A 15,829-nucleotide genomic window follows, 5' to 3' on the forward strand; every position below is an offset into this window, starting at 1 on the left:
TTCTTTGATTACAGGTTTAATCCTTGTGATTTGTCCACGGTCTCCTTCATGGTTTGCTCAATCCGTTTTTCAGCACCAAATTTTCTATCGAGCGTTCCCAATACCCCATTCTTTATCATCAAACTCCTGGCCATTTAGGCCATCTACAATTTTGCTGTTTCCTCTGCATTTAATGCAGCCATATTTGAATCGTCGGTTATCAATCTGAGATGGTTTCAAGAAATTTCATTTTTAGATGATTGAACGCTGATTGTGATCGTCAAGATTCAAAGGATGTTTTCAAAAATTTTGAATTTGAAGTGTTTAAGCGTAAGATGCATCCATCAATGGATCTAACAGTTGACGAAGAAATGTTTGTGATTTTCAAAAGTAAGGAATGGTAAGTTCGGTGGTTTGATGTGATAATTCATCATAGAATACGAATGAATATAATTCATGAATGTAGTGATCTTTAAGAAGATAACACTTGCTAAAGTTTTACTTAAATTCCGATATGCCAAAATCAGAATATGTATTTGAATTTGTATGAAAATGGTTGTTCTTTAGTGAACGGATACATATGTGGATGTAAGTAGTATAGTTAATGACTGTTGAATCAGAATTGAAGAATGTACGGTGTAACATATTAATGTGAGATATAAATATTTCTCGGGTATTACCTACCCGTTAAAATATTTTCACCGTCAACAGTTTGTACAACAGAATATTTAATTACAATCTTTATGAAAATATACGTACATATATATTTTCTTTCAGATGTAATCATGGATTTAATGAGTTAATATAATATTAAACTCATTTGATTTACGGTTGAAATGAGAATTAATAATCTCCAAAACCTTAGAGATTTAATAATTGTCGCGAAATATTTCGCTAATGAAGTTATGAATCAATACTTCATCGTTCATTGTTATTGATATATCTCGGTATATGATGTTGGTGCTCGTGGGTTTCTTGTGAAATTCACAAGGCATGAATAATGTTTTCTAGAAAGTTTTGAGTACATCGAAAATGGAAGTGTAAAATCAAACATGTATTTGAATAATACACTTGATTTATTATGAAAATGGAGTTTAGTGTGCTGAAGCAGTGATTAACGATTGTTAAGTCATTAACGAATGATGTACATCATAGCATATTAGTGATATGAATTATCCGAGTAGTATTTACTAGTTAAGATTCACACGTAATAGCTTAGTACGAAAATATTTATTATTGTTCCAAACCATATATATATAAAGTATACATATATAATTCTTCAGAAAGAATGAGTCAATACATCTTAACTCATTATTACTAATATTCCTTGGTATCTATGGGGCGTATGATGTTAATGTTTGAGGTACTGAGTGTGATGTTGAGGCGTGGAATGCAGATGTTGTTGTTGGTGAAGCTGATGCTATTGGCGGTGATGCTGATGGTACTGGTGGTGCTGGTTATGCTGCTGGTGCTCGTAGGTTTTGCACCATATTTTCCAAAGCCACTACTCGAGCGCGAAGCTCGTTGACTTCTTCTATTATTCCGGGATGATTGGCGGTTCGGACAAGGGGATGAATAAGATCTGAAATTCTAGATATTATATATTCGTGAGGGGATATCCTGAAAATGAGGGTGAAAATAGTATTCCGAACGGGTTCGCCGGTAAGTGCTTCAGGTTCTTCGCCAATAGGGCAATGTGGTGGGTGAAAAGGATCACCTTCTTCACTTCTCCATTGATTAAGTAGACTACGAACCCACCCCCAATTCATCCAGAAAAGGTGATGACTAATTGGTTGGTTTATTCCGGTTACGCTGCCATTAGAGCTTGAGGAGTTCAAGGAATCAAGTGAGAAATCTGAAATGTCCCGTTCTTATTGATTAAAAACGTTCCATATTAATTGATTTCGTTGCGAGGTTTTGACCTCTATATGAGACGTTTTTCAAAGACTGCATTCATTTTAAAACAAACCATAACCTTTATTTCATCAATAAAGGTTTAAAAAGCTTTACGTAGATTATCAAATAATGATAATCTAAAATATACTGTTTGCACACGACCATTACATAATGGTTTACAATACAAATATGTTACAACAAAATAAGTTTCTTGAATGCAGTTTTTACACAATATCATATAAGCATGGACTCCAAATCTCGTCCTTATTTAAGTATGCGATAGCGGAAGCTCTTAATAATCACCTGAGAATAAACATGCTTAAAACGTCAACAAAAATGTTGGTGAGTTATAGGTTTAACCTATATATATCAAATCGTAACAATAGACCACAAGATTTCATATTTCAATACACATCTCATACATAGAGATAAAAATCATTCATATGGTGAATACCTGGTAACCGACATTAACAAGATGCATATATAAGAATATCCCCATCATTCCGGGACACCTTTCGGATATGATATAAATTTCGAAGTACTAAAGCATCCGGTACTTTGGATGGGGTTTGTTAGGCCCAATAGATCTATCTTTAGGATTCGCGTCAATTAGGGTGTCTGTTCCCTAATTCTTAGATTACCAGACTTAATAAAAAGGGGCATATTCGATTTCGATAATTCAACCATAGAATGTAGTTTCAATTACTTGTGTCCATTTCGTAAATCATTTATAAAACCTGCATGTATTCTCATCCCAAAAATATTAGATTTTAAAAGTGGGACTATAACTCACTTTCACAGATTTTTACTTCGTCGGGAAGTAAGACTTGGCCACTGGTTGATTCACGAACCTATAACAATATATACATATATATCAAAGTATGTTCAAAATATATTTACAACACTTTTAATATATTTTGATGTTTTAAGTTTATTAAGTCAGCTGTCCTCGTTAGTAACCTACAACTAGTTGTCCACAGTTAGATATACAGAAATAAATCGATAAATATTATCTTGAATCAATCCATGACCCAGTGTATACGTATCTCAGTATTGATCACAACTCAAACTATACATATTTTGGAATCAACCTCAACCCTGTATAGCTAACTCCAACATTCACATATAGAGTGTCTATGGTTGTTCCGAAATATATATAGATGTGTCGACATGATAGGTCGAAACATTGTATACGTGTCTATGGTATCTCAAGATTACATAATATACAATACAAGTTGATTAAGTTATGGTTGGAATAGATTTGTTACCAATTTTCACGTAGCTAAAATGAGAAAAATTATCCAATCTTGTTTTACCCATAACTTCTTCATTTTAAATCCGTTTTGAGTGAATCAAATTGCTATGGTTTCATATTGAACTCTATTTTATGAATCTAAACAGAAAAAGTATAGGTTTATAGTCGGAAAAATAAGTTACAAGTCGTTTTTGTAAAGGTAGTCATTTCAGTCGAAAGAACGACGTCTAGATGACCATTTTAGAAAACATACTTCCACTTTGAGTTTAACCATAATTTTTGGATATAGTTTCATGTTCATAATAAAAATCATTTTCTCAGAATAACAACTTTTAAATCAAAGTTTATCATAGTTTTTAATTAACTAACCCAAAACAGCCCGCGGTGTTACTACGACGGCGTAAATCCGGTTTTACGGTATTTTTCGTGTTTCCAGGTTTTAAATCATTAAGTTAGCATATCATATAGATATAGAACATGTGTTTAGTTAATTTTAAAAGTCAAGTTAGAAGGATTAACTTTTGTTTGCGAACAAGTTTAGAATTAACTAAACTATGTTCTAGTGATTACTAGTTTAAACCTTCGAATAAGATAGTTTTATATATATGAATCGAATGATGTTATGAACATCATTACTACCTCAAGTTTAGTAGGTAAACCTACTAGAAGTGACAAAAAATGATCTAGCTTCAAAGGATCTTGGATGGCTTGAAAGTTCTTGAAGTAGGATCATGACACAAAAACAAGTTCAAGTAAGATTTTTACTCGAATTAAGATAGTTTATAGTTATAGAAATTGAATCAAAGTTTGAATATGAATATTACCTTGAATAAGAAAGATAACCTACTGTATATGACAAAGGTTTCTTGATCTTAGATGATTACTTGGAATGGATTAGAAAGTTTGGAAGTAAATTAGTAAACTTGAAGGGATTTTTGAAGTGTTCTTGAAGTGTTCTTCCTATGATGATTATAGCTTGATTCTTGAAGTGATTTTTGATGAAGATGATGATTAACTACTGAAAAAATACGTTCATAATAGTGTGTGTGTGTGTGTGTGTGTGTTGAGAGAGAATTAGAAAGAGAATTGGAAGTGAAATGGAGTGAATGATGAGTGATAATTGGTGAGTGGTGAGTGGGGTTAAAAGGAGTTCTAGTTAGTTGACTAGCTCATGGTAGAAGTTAAAATTGATTAGTCATACATGACATAATCAAGAGTGGAATCCCATGCTAGTTCCTATTGGTATATACCCATAGTAAGTACGTTTTGAAGCTGTGTATAATACGGGTAAGAATACGACTAGAATTCTTGATGAAAGAAAAGAATGGGAAAGTAACTGTAACCATTTTCGTTAAGTATGAGTGTTTTGATATATGTCTTGAAGTCTTCCAAAAGTATTTTAATACATCTAAATACACTACATGTATATACATTTTAACTGAGTCGTTAAGTCATCATTAGTCGTTACATGTAAGTGTTGTTTTGAAACCTTTAAGTTAACGATCTCAATTAATGTTGTTAACCCATTGTTTATTATATCTAATGAGATGTTAAATTATTATATTATCATGATATTATGATATATTAATATATCTTAATATGATATATATACATTTAAATGTCGTTACAACGATAATCGTTACATATATGTCTCGTTTCGAAATCCTTAAGTTAGTAGTCTTGTTTATATGTATATAACTCATTGTTAATATACTTATGGAGATACTTACTTATCATAATCTCATGTTAACCATATGTATATCCATATATATATCGTCATGTCATTTTTACAAGTTTTAACGTTCGTGAATCGCCGGTCAACTTGGGTGGTCAATTGTCTATATGAAACATATTTCAATTAATCAAGTCTTAACAAGTTTGATTGCTTAACATGTTGAAAACATTTAATCATGTAAATATCAATCTCAATTAATATATATAAACATGGAAAAGTTCGGGTCACTACAAAATCCATATTATCTGATCGGAATAAGGGTTTTTGTTATAAGATGAGTGTTGAATATTGAATGATATATTTGTCTTCTTGATATACGTATATATAACAAAAAGATTTCCGTAATTTACGGAGGAAATTTAGAAAAAGTGTTAGACAAAGTCTATTAAGATAGATATGATAAGATATAATAAGATATGATGTGTCTATACTCCAATAATAGCAGTATGACGTGTCGAGATCATAAAATAATAAGTATGTAATCTGATAATCTTTCGATTAAAGACTTTCAATTCGTAATGGCCTATTCAGGTCTACGGCTTGAGCTATAGGATCCTTTAAATCGATAATCCAAACCCTTCTATTCTAGAGTTTCGTAGACGCCATCCGTCAAGAAAATTCAATGATAAAAAAATAACGAGAAATCAAAGATTTAAAAGTAATGAATATGAGTAGTGATGACATTATAATGTCTTTGAGATAACTCAATGACATTTTCCGGTTCACAAACCGATGCATAAAGGCATAAAGCATATAGGTACGTGATATAACAAGGAGGTTATATACATTTGAGTATGAATAGTAACAAATATAGGAATTTCAAAAATCATGGATAACATTTCATGTAATACATATGTAATACACAAAACTATGATAGATGACATAGGAATGTCGAGAACGGTGTCGCATTTAAATGTGGTGGCGGAATTGAATAGTACTTAGGAAAGTGAGCAGAGTTCTTAGGTTGGCTCGGCATTCTAAGATAAGTAAAGTTTCTAAAGTATAGTGTAGCATTTAACAGTTTAAGGCAACAATTAAAAACACTATAGTCAAGGAAAGTTGTAGTCCTACATTGCTAAGGTACATAATTGTATAAGGCACACATAAAATGCAATCCTAGTTCTCTACATCAGCCTGCTCTGATACCAATCTATCACACCCCCCAAAATGGACCAGGGGTAATTGTGACCAATCATATCATAACACAGTTGTATAAACGAGAACGACTCTATATGAGACTTTTTAAATAAAACCTTTGTTAATAAAACAGCGGAAGCAGTAATACATGTTTACATTATTATTAAAACGTAAAATAAATGTTTATGAACTAAAATATAATATGCGATGTGGAATCCATGCAAGCATCAAATCTATCATCACAAAGTTGCAAACAGCTAGCTCAATCATCACCTGAGACAAAACATGCTTAAAGTGTCAACCAAAAAGGTTGAGTGAAATTCACAGGTTTATAAATAATATCCAAAGTTTTAGATCACAAGATTTAGTTTAAAGTTGATTGATATAGAAATATCAATCTAAAAGTGTTGCTGCATTTTGTAATATCGCTACTAAACAAGTTTACCCTATGACACCTTGTACTGTCAGTGTCGTGGAATCATTATTATGTAACCAAAGACCAACGGTCGAATGGTTAGAGACGTTACTCTCAATAGGCCTACTCACAATAATTAAGTTTGCATTTAAACGTAGCAATTGACGATATTACGGTAGGGATTTAGCATGAATCAAAGCATGACAGCATAGTTAATAATTTAGTACTTGTGTCTAAGTGTAAAACAGTTATAAAGCAAGCATGTGTCTCACCCCAAAAGTTATAAAACAGTTATGAAACAGTAAAAAGTAGGGCTATGAAGTTCACCTTAGTAGCACACGAAAGAATTGAACGGAAGGACGTGACCGAGATCTCAACCTAGAGATAGAACGTATGATCAGACATTGCCTAACAGACAATAGTATATAGTACTATATTGATAGTAATGGTTCACTAAAGAATTTCCATTTTCGGAAGGTTACTATTTATGGAAAGTTTTCACTTATAGTAATTTTCCAATTTTAGAAAGTTCGGGTTAATCTTTAGCAAGACGTTGTATAACTTTACTTAAACTTCGTTGCTATCAAATAAGTCAGGAATGACCAGATGTAACCGGGGGCCCAGGACTCTTGACCAGAATCTAAGTCATGGCATTCGAGATCCACAAGCTTACCCATAAATGGCAACCTAGACATCATTCACTTACGACCGTGAGTAGCGATGAAGTTCACATGAATTGTACATTATCTTTGATTAACATTCACTTTAGGTTTATATGTTATATTATATTTATTAATGTATTAACAATTTGATTATCTTATATTATATACTATAAGTTATTATTATTAAATTAGTATAGTTATAAAATAAGTGTTTATTAATAATGTATTGTTATTAACTTACATTATAAGCATTATACTTTATTATATAGTATACTTAGTTATTAACCGTAAGTTATAATAATAATATTAATTTAGTATATGTAATATACTTATGTTAATCGAAAATCATATTAATATATGTTAATTCAAATATTAATTCATTAAATATTATATTTATAATTTTTATAAACTTAGTTAATTATACAATTCAGTAGGCTATTTTATAAAAATAATTTTATCAAGTTTTTGTATTTATTTCCCACTTTTCTTTATATATATACTAGATTTATATTAATCAAATTTAATTAGGTAATAAATATTAAATTGACCTAAATAAATAATTTTATATTTTTTACAGGTTCTATATTATGTAAAAATGTTATAAAAATTATTAAATCAAATTTTATATCAAAATATTACTCCCTCCGTCCCAGATTAATTGTCCCTAGACAAAAAATACACAGTTTAAGAAATGTCATTATTACACTGTACTTTTTCTGTACTTTTTTCTTACTTTACTGTTTTTCCCTCAACTAATTAATTAAAAATCTCTCTCACCTTTGTAATTTAATTAATTCATTAGGGACAATATTGTAAACTTTATCAAATTTACTTTCCATTTTTAGAAGTGGACAATTAATCTGGGACTTCCCAAAAAGGAATACTGGACAATTAATCCGGGACGGAAGGAGTATTTATTTAATGTTTTCTAATTATTTAACCATTGTAATCGGTCTATAATTAAATAAATAAGAAAAATAATTTAAAATTAATTTTTATATTTTTTTTAAAGTATCTAGTGATGCTACTAATCATATAAAATTTTTATAAAAATATTTAATACACGTTTGTATTTATTTTATATTTTCTTTCTTATTTCTCTCGGTTTAGAATAATGCAAAAGTAAATTCTTTTTAAATACTAATCGTCCCATTTATTTAATTTTTATAATTTTCGCTTGTTTATAAAAGTATAATAATCTAAAAAAAAATTATAATTATTTTTATTACTGTTTAATATTTTATTACGAATTTTATATTGTTTTTATGTTTAAATACTACATAATTCGTATTTAATTATAAATAATATTCCATAAATTATCAAAATTATTTTTATGCATCATAACACTTATAATACTAATTATAACATATAAACATAAATAATTTCGAATTTTACAAAGAATATACAATAAATATAAATATAAATGACAATATTGAAAAAAAATTAATAAAAATAGAAAGTACCTCAAATTTTCTTCAAGGTTTTGAGAGAATAACTTAAGTTTTTGTGTTTGGCAAGAAAAAATGAATGAGGAGCCATGTATTTATAGGTAAAAAATGGTTGGTGAAAAGAAAAAATAAAATAAAATAAAGGTGCCAATTTTGATAAAATAATAAAAACATGTTAAAAATGTTTTTAATAAGTTTTTGTTTTTAAAAATATTTAGTCAAAAATCATGGGCTCATTATTTAATTTATAAAAAAAAATCTTATTTCTTTTTATTTTTATTTTTTTATAAGCTAAAAATATATATAATGATTAAAATAACTTATCATTTAATTAATAATTATGTTACATATAGTTTTAAATATAATACGCATTAATATTAACAAAAGTTATTTTATATAATTAGTGTAAACTTTAGTTAACAAAAAGTGTCGACTAAAAATAAATATTTGATCAATGTCAAATTTAATTATATATTACGTATGGATAATAACCCTATAGTCAAATTAGTCAATTCAGGCATGGAAATATGAGGGTTGTTATACCAAGCTTAGCAAGTAACTTGCTAAGTGTTGGCCAAATGATGGAGCACGGATACTCTTGACACTTCGAAGATAAATCATGTGTTATTCGTGATAAGAAAAACAACTATAAGTTAATACCCGAAGTGCCAATGGAGAACCGCAACTTTCCGCTTCGTTGGCAGTATATCAGAGACACGGCCATGAAAGTTCAAGTCGAAGAATCATGGCTATGGCATCGAAGATTTGGCCACTTTAACTTTCACGCACTAAAAATCCTCCAACAGAAGAATATGATGAGAGACTTGCCTAATATAGAAGAAATCACTGACACGTGTGAAAGCTGTATGATGGGCAAGCAACATCGAAAACCTTTCCTTCGTGACAAAACTCTGAGAGCGAAAGGTATACTGGAGCTGGTGCACACTGACGTATGTGGACCAATGAGGACCCCGTCTCTTAACCAAAACAGGTACTTTATTCTCTTCATCGATGATTATTCTAGAATGACGTGGGTTTATTTCATGCGTGAAAAATCTGAAGTATTTGCGATATTCAAGAAGTTCAAGAACTTCGTAGAAAAAAGTAGTGGCCATTATATAAAAACACTAAGGAGTGATAGAGGAAAAGAATACACCTCTACACAATTCAATAAGTTTTGTGAAGATGAAGGAGTTAAACGCCAACTCACTGTTGGTTATGCCCCTGAGCAAAATGGTGTTTCTGAACGTAAAAACATAACTGTAATGGAAATGGCCAAAACGATGATACATGAAAAAGGCCTTCCAAACAGTTTTTGGGCTGAAGCTGTATACACGGCAGTATATATATTAAATCGATGTCCAACAAAAGTTGTCGAAAACAAGACTCCTATTGAGCCATGGAGTGGAAGGAAATCGTCGGCAAAACATTTACGAGTATTTGGATCTATCTGCTACATCCATATTCCAAAAGAGAAACGTCACAAGCTCCAAGAAAAATCAGAGAAGGGAATATTCTTGGGTTATAGCACACAGTCAAAAGGCTACCGAGTCTACAACTTGAAGACCAATAACATTGTAATCAGCCGAGACGTGGAGTTTGACGAAGACGCTTCTTGGAACTGGGAAAAGGACAAAGTTGAAAAACAAACATATCTGCCTCGGATATCTATGGAAACTCCGGCCCAACAACCACTACAAGTTGAGCATTCTGAACAACAAGAAAGTACCGGTGAAACAAGCCCTGCTACACCAACTTCTCCATCAACAAGATTACCTTTGGTGCAAGACGAGTCAAGTCCAGAGTCAACACCTGGAAGAGTCAAAGCGTTAGCAGAGATATACGAGACTTGCAACTTCACAACTATAGAACCTGAAAGCTATGAAGTTGCAGCCAAAGATGAAAAGTGGGTGGCTGCTATGAACGAAGAAATCAAAATGATCGAGAAAAACAACACATGGGAGTTAGTTGATCCTCCAGAAAATAAAGAAATCATTGGAGTAAAGTGGGTTTACAAAACAAAGCTCAACCCTGATGGATCTATACAAAAACACAAAGCAAGGCTAGTAGCTAAAGGCTACTCGCAACAACCAGGAGTTGACTACACCGAAACCTACGCACCCGTAGCTCGACTGGATACTATAAGAGCACTTGTGGCATTAGCAGCTCAACGAAGATGGAAGATTCACCAACTAGATGTGAAATCAGCCTTTCTAAATGGGTTTCTGGAAGAAGAAATATACGTGGAGCAACCACAAGGGTTCGTTCAACAAGGAAAAGAAGATCAAGTTCTAAAGCTAAAGAAAGCCTTATATGGACTAAAACAAGCACCACGTGCTTGGTATAGCCGCATTGACAGCTACTTCACAAGTTCAGGGTTCAGGAGGAGTCAAAGTGAGCCCACACTTTACATCAAAAACCAAGGTAACTCAGACACTCTCATTATTTCCTTGTATGTCGATGATCTAATATATACTGGAAACAATGAGATGATGATACAAGAATTTAAAGAAGACATGATGAAAACGTTCGAGATGAGCGACCTTGGATTGATGCGCTATTTTCTTGGCATCGAAATTAGTCAAGAAAATGAAGGCATCTTTATATGCCAAAAGAAATACACGAAAAATCTCCTGAAAAAGTTTAAACTATACGGTTGCAAAACCGTAGCCTCGCCACTAGTTGCCAATGAGAAGATGAGACAAGAAGATGGATCGGAGAAAGCGGATGCTTCAAGATTCAGAAGTCTCATTGGAAGTCTACTATATCTAACAGCAACAAGACCAGACATCATGTACGCAACGAGTCTGCTATCCAGGTACATGCAAAACTCTACTCAAATACATTACGGAGCTTCTAAAAGAATACTAAGATACTTGCAAGGTACCATGGACTATGGAATATGGTACAAGCCGACTACAGACTCGAAGCTTCATGGATACACAGACAGTGACTGGGCCGGATCGGTAGATGACATGAGAAGTACTTCAGGATACACATTCACACTTGAATCTGGTGTCTTCTCATGGGCATCAAAGAAACAAGAAACGGTGGCACAATCATCAGTAGAAGCCGAGTACGTCGCAGCTGCAAACTCAGCTAATCAAGTTATATGGCTAAAGAGAATTCTAGAAGACATGGGCGAGAAACAAGACAAAGCTACAAAGATATATTGTGACAACAAGTCTACAATCGCAATGGCAAAGAATCAAGTGTTCCATGGTAGAACAAAACATATTGACATTAAAAATCACTTTCTACGAGAAGTCTCCGCTAAGAAAGACATTGAACTAAAATACTGCAAGACTGAAGAGCAGATTGCTGACATATTCACCAAAGCACTCCCAAGATCAAAGTTCGAGTTTCTACGCAACATGCTCGGAGTAACATCGAAAAACATTAAGGAGGAGTGTTAAATTATTAATGGTTTTTCTAGACTAGTCTAGACTTTAACTAAATTTAGTAATATTAGATATTTATGTAGATGTAACTAGAAGTTAAGTAAAGAAAGATAGCTAGTAAAATATCAGACATCTGGAAACATTAACCGACATAAGAAAGCCTATAAATAGGCACTACTCTTGCAAAGTGGATACATACAACTACAAAACAATTCTATCAATAAAAAACTATTTCTCTAAATCAGAAGTCTCTCTTCTAATATAAATATTCCTATAATACTCTTAACATAAACTATTCAATCACAATTAAATTAATTAAAAACAAACAACTATAACAAAAACAAAAGTAACAATAACAACCAAGAATAAAATGAGTCACATAATACAAATATCGATATCATACATCCATGGTTATGTAAAAAAAAAAAAAAAAAAAACAATAATCTACCTCCTCAACATTAAGAAGCTTCCAAGAAGTGCTCATTCTTCTGTGCCAACTGCTCTTCTGTGCACAAGATCATTCGTGTTACCGAAAAGCATAAGACAAACGTCCGTTTACATGATGATACCTGACATCCTCCAACAGTTAGGAAGATGATTAAAAGTGTCTACTGCGCAAAAGCAATAAAAAAAATGCCTTTTAGAAACAGGTATTCGAGATAAACAAAAACTGAAAAGATATACAGCTAGACCATATCCTCAAGCATACCCGGTAGAAGTGTACCAGCGGCACCTAAGTATTATAACCTTGTAATAGATCAAAACGACACAAACACATGCGCACCTATGTATTCAAAATCGAAAGCCAAAGCCATCTTAATTTGGATGCACATAATAACCAAAAATCAGTGCAACTTTATGCACTAATAGTTACTGGTAAAAAGGTCTGCATCATAGAAGTAATTGTGGATGTTTGGAATACATAGGTACAGAAACAATACCAACCTAATATCTATATCTATAACACAACCATGGTGTTTAATAGCAGCAAAAAAACACAAACAAACCAAATTGAAAACAAAACAAGTATGCACGAGATAACAGAGTATGTACGAGCTAACCCGAAGAAAGATTTTCCTTCAATTTGTTCAATTTTATTATTCGAAGAAAAAAAATATGAGTGATAGAAACAAACACATAAACCTCAAAAAAAATGTTAATTTAACATCTTACCATGATGTGAGCATGGATCTGAACATGAAAGACCCATAAACAAAATCCAGACCTTTGAACCATAACTAATAACAATAACAAAACAAACTAATAAGAACTTTCAATTGAAAAACCACACATCCCGAAGAATTTGTAGAGGAAGTAGGAATGGAATAAAGAAGAGGAAGTAATTAAAATTGAAAACTGATGGTACATTAATCAATGAGTGAACAATACGTGTCATATGCAAAATGAAGGTATTCTAGAGTCACCAAATGGTAAATGCCAGATGTCATGGTGAGCGCATGCCAGATGTCGGATATCCGAATATCCGAAAATTTTAAAAACTCCATCCGATATCCGAATCCGAAAAATCGGATATCCGATTTTCGGATATCCGAATTTTCGGATATCCGATTTTTCGGATATTTTCGGATTCGGATTTCGGATAATTGGGATTCGGATTTTGAATTCGGATATTTTAAACACCCCTATGCAGGAGAGTCAGCAAGTGGATTTTTTTTTTTTTTTTAATTTAAAAGAAAACCAAAATAAGGTGAAGAGACGAGTTTTTACTAAACTATGGGTATGGTAAAGCTTACACCGCAAGCTGAAAAGGAAGACGGAGAAGGCTGACACGTGTTTCTCACTGGGTCTGCTACAGTAAAATCGATGTCTTTCTATATATATATATAATCACTATCACTATTTCACTATAAACATTAAAAGAGTCTCGATTAACTAATAAATATTTTCAAAACACTCTTAATTATCATTAAATTAAAAAATTACACTATAATACCCCTTAATCCAACGGTCTTTAATCATCTACCAAAAATATTAACTAATAAATTAATTTTTCACCACTCATCCCTAAAATACCCTCTTCTAATCTAATAATTAAAAAAAAAACACTGGAGAAAAATAACAAAGAAGGGTTACGTTCATTCAACAAAACCCTAACTTCCTCTCCTAACCAAATCATCCGAATCATCCACGCCGATCAGAAACGATTTGGATCCATATCAATTGTAAGTATAAAGTTTTTACATCTGATTCGAGTTTTACATGATCAAAAGAGTGTCTTTTCTTGTTATCTTAAGAGTGTCTTTGAACCATATCATGTTGTTGTTAGCTGTTTAATTCCCATCTTTTTCTTTGGCAGAAAATAACAATTAATGGAAGACCATATCGCTGCATAGAAGTTTTTCAGATTGGAATTCTATCAAACCGGTGATTTATGGTATGAACTAAGGTTTAATAGCAGATTCTGTGAAGTTCCTAGCTACATCGTATTATTCTGCTTTTTAATTTCTATATGCTGTATTTTGTAGAAGTCATTCGTTAGTAGGAATATCAGTTGAGTTTTTGCTGTGATTGAAATCATGAAGTCTTAATGAGCATTTTTAAAGTTGTAGCCTTTTTTATTTATTGATTATTTTTCGCTTGAAGTTTAAAAGAAATTTGGAGATTCCCTAAACGGGAACTTGGGACAAGTTTGAGTTTGGTGTATTATGCATTCATGGTTTTTGTAGTCCAGCTTATTGCAGTAGTATGCCACATTTGCCACTATATTTGAATCATAAAAATACCTCAAGAGTGCTAAAATTGGTTTGTAGTAGTTTTACATCGATCCACAATTGCACATGAACGTTTTGCACAGTAAATTTGAAAACTTCATCATTCATCCTGGGTAACGATTGTACTGTCAATTTTTAAAGGGGTGATACATACAATTGTTGATAGTCGTGCTAACTGAGTTGGGGGTTATATTAATTAGTTATTTAACCGCCTATTACATGTTTCAGGTGACTTGTTGATGTTATTGAATGTATCACTAGATGAAAAAGTCTTGCCAACTACAAATGGCCAATTGAAGCCTCCTCTAGAAAAGCATCGTTTGAAGGTTAGATTTACCTGATATCTTACCTTTGATATCTTACATTTGTCAGTTGCATATTTTGTATTTTTGTATACATTTTACGTGTCAATACGTTTACGGAAGTTACATTATTTCAATGATAGTAGTTATTTTCAAATGAATTAATCTATTTTGTATGCGTTAGAATAATAGTGGCTGGCTTTTGACTTGTTTGACCTGTTTATACGCGGTTAACCTCTTAGGGACGAACCACAACCAGAATCAACTTATTTATATGCCAATAGTTTGAATAATGCCACCTTCATGTCCTCACCTTGCGTTGCATTCAGTTTATTATAATCTGCACTTTTAGTTGTATTTTCTCTTCTCATGGATGGATTTATTATACGCTTGCAGATCGTGGAGTTCCTTTCGGTTTATTGACGACAATGTGAAAGATTCAAATACCACCAAGAATGTTGTTTATAAGAAATTCTTGAGACGTATTTGACTGAGATGTAAATGTTCTATGGTTAAATATCCTTTGAATATTTTTTATACGTCACTAAATATATATACTTATAGTACAAACCAAATTCATTTTGAGAACTAATATAAACTTAATGGATAAAAAGGATCAACGTTGAGAATTAATGGTTTAAGGTTTAGGAATTTCTATTTAGGGTTTACGATTTATGGTTTACAGTTTAGGATTTAGGGTTAAGATTTTAGAGTTCATGCTTTAGGATTTAGGGTTTAGTGTATAGGGTTTACGGTTTAGTGTTTAGGGTCTAGGGTTTAGAGTTTAGGCTTTGGAGTTTAGGGTTTAGTTTTTAGAATTTATGGTATAGAGTTTAGGGTTTTATGGTTTATGGTTTAGGGTTTAGT

General features: G+C 32.0%; 1 long non-coding RNA gene across 1 annotated transcript; it reads left to right on the plus strand.

The window, feature by feature from the left end:
* The first annotated feature begins 13,992 nt into the window (after positions 1 to 13,992).
* On the plus strand, positions 13,993 to 15,379 carry LOC139861678 (uncharacterized). Its single transcript, XR_011763884.1, has 4 exons — positions 13,993 to 14,111; positions 14,246 to 14,323; positions 14,889 to 14,986; positions 15,359 to 15,379. It is a non-coding gene; the product is annotated as an uncharacterized lncRNA (long non-coding RNA).
* The last annotated feature ends 450 nt before the right edge of the window (positions 15,380 to 15,829 follow it).

The sequence above is a fragment of the Rutidosis leptorrhynchoides genome, chromosome 8 (genome assembly GCF_046630445.1).
Source record: "Rutidosis leptorrhynchoides isolate AG116_Rl617_1_P2 chromosome 8, CSIRO_AGI_Rlap_v1, whole genome shotgun sequence".
In the NCBI taxonomy this organism is placed as follows: domain Eukaryota; kingdom Viridiplantae; phylum Streptophyta; class Magnoliopsida; order Asterales; family Asteraceae; genus Rutidosis; species Rutidosis leptorrhynchoides.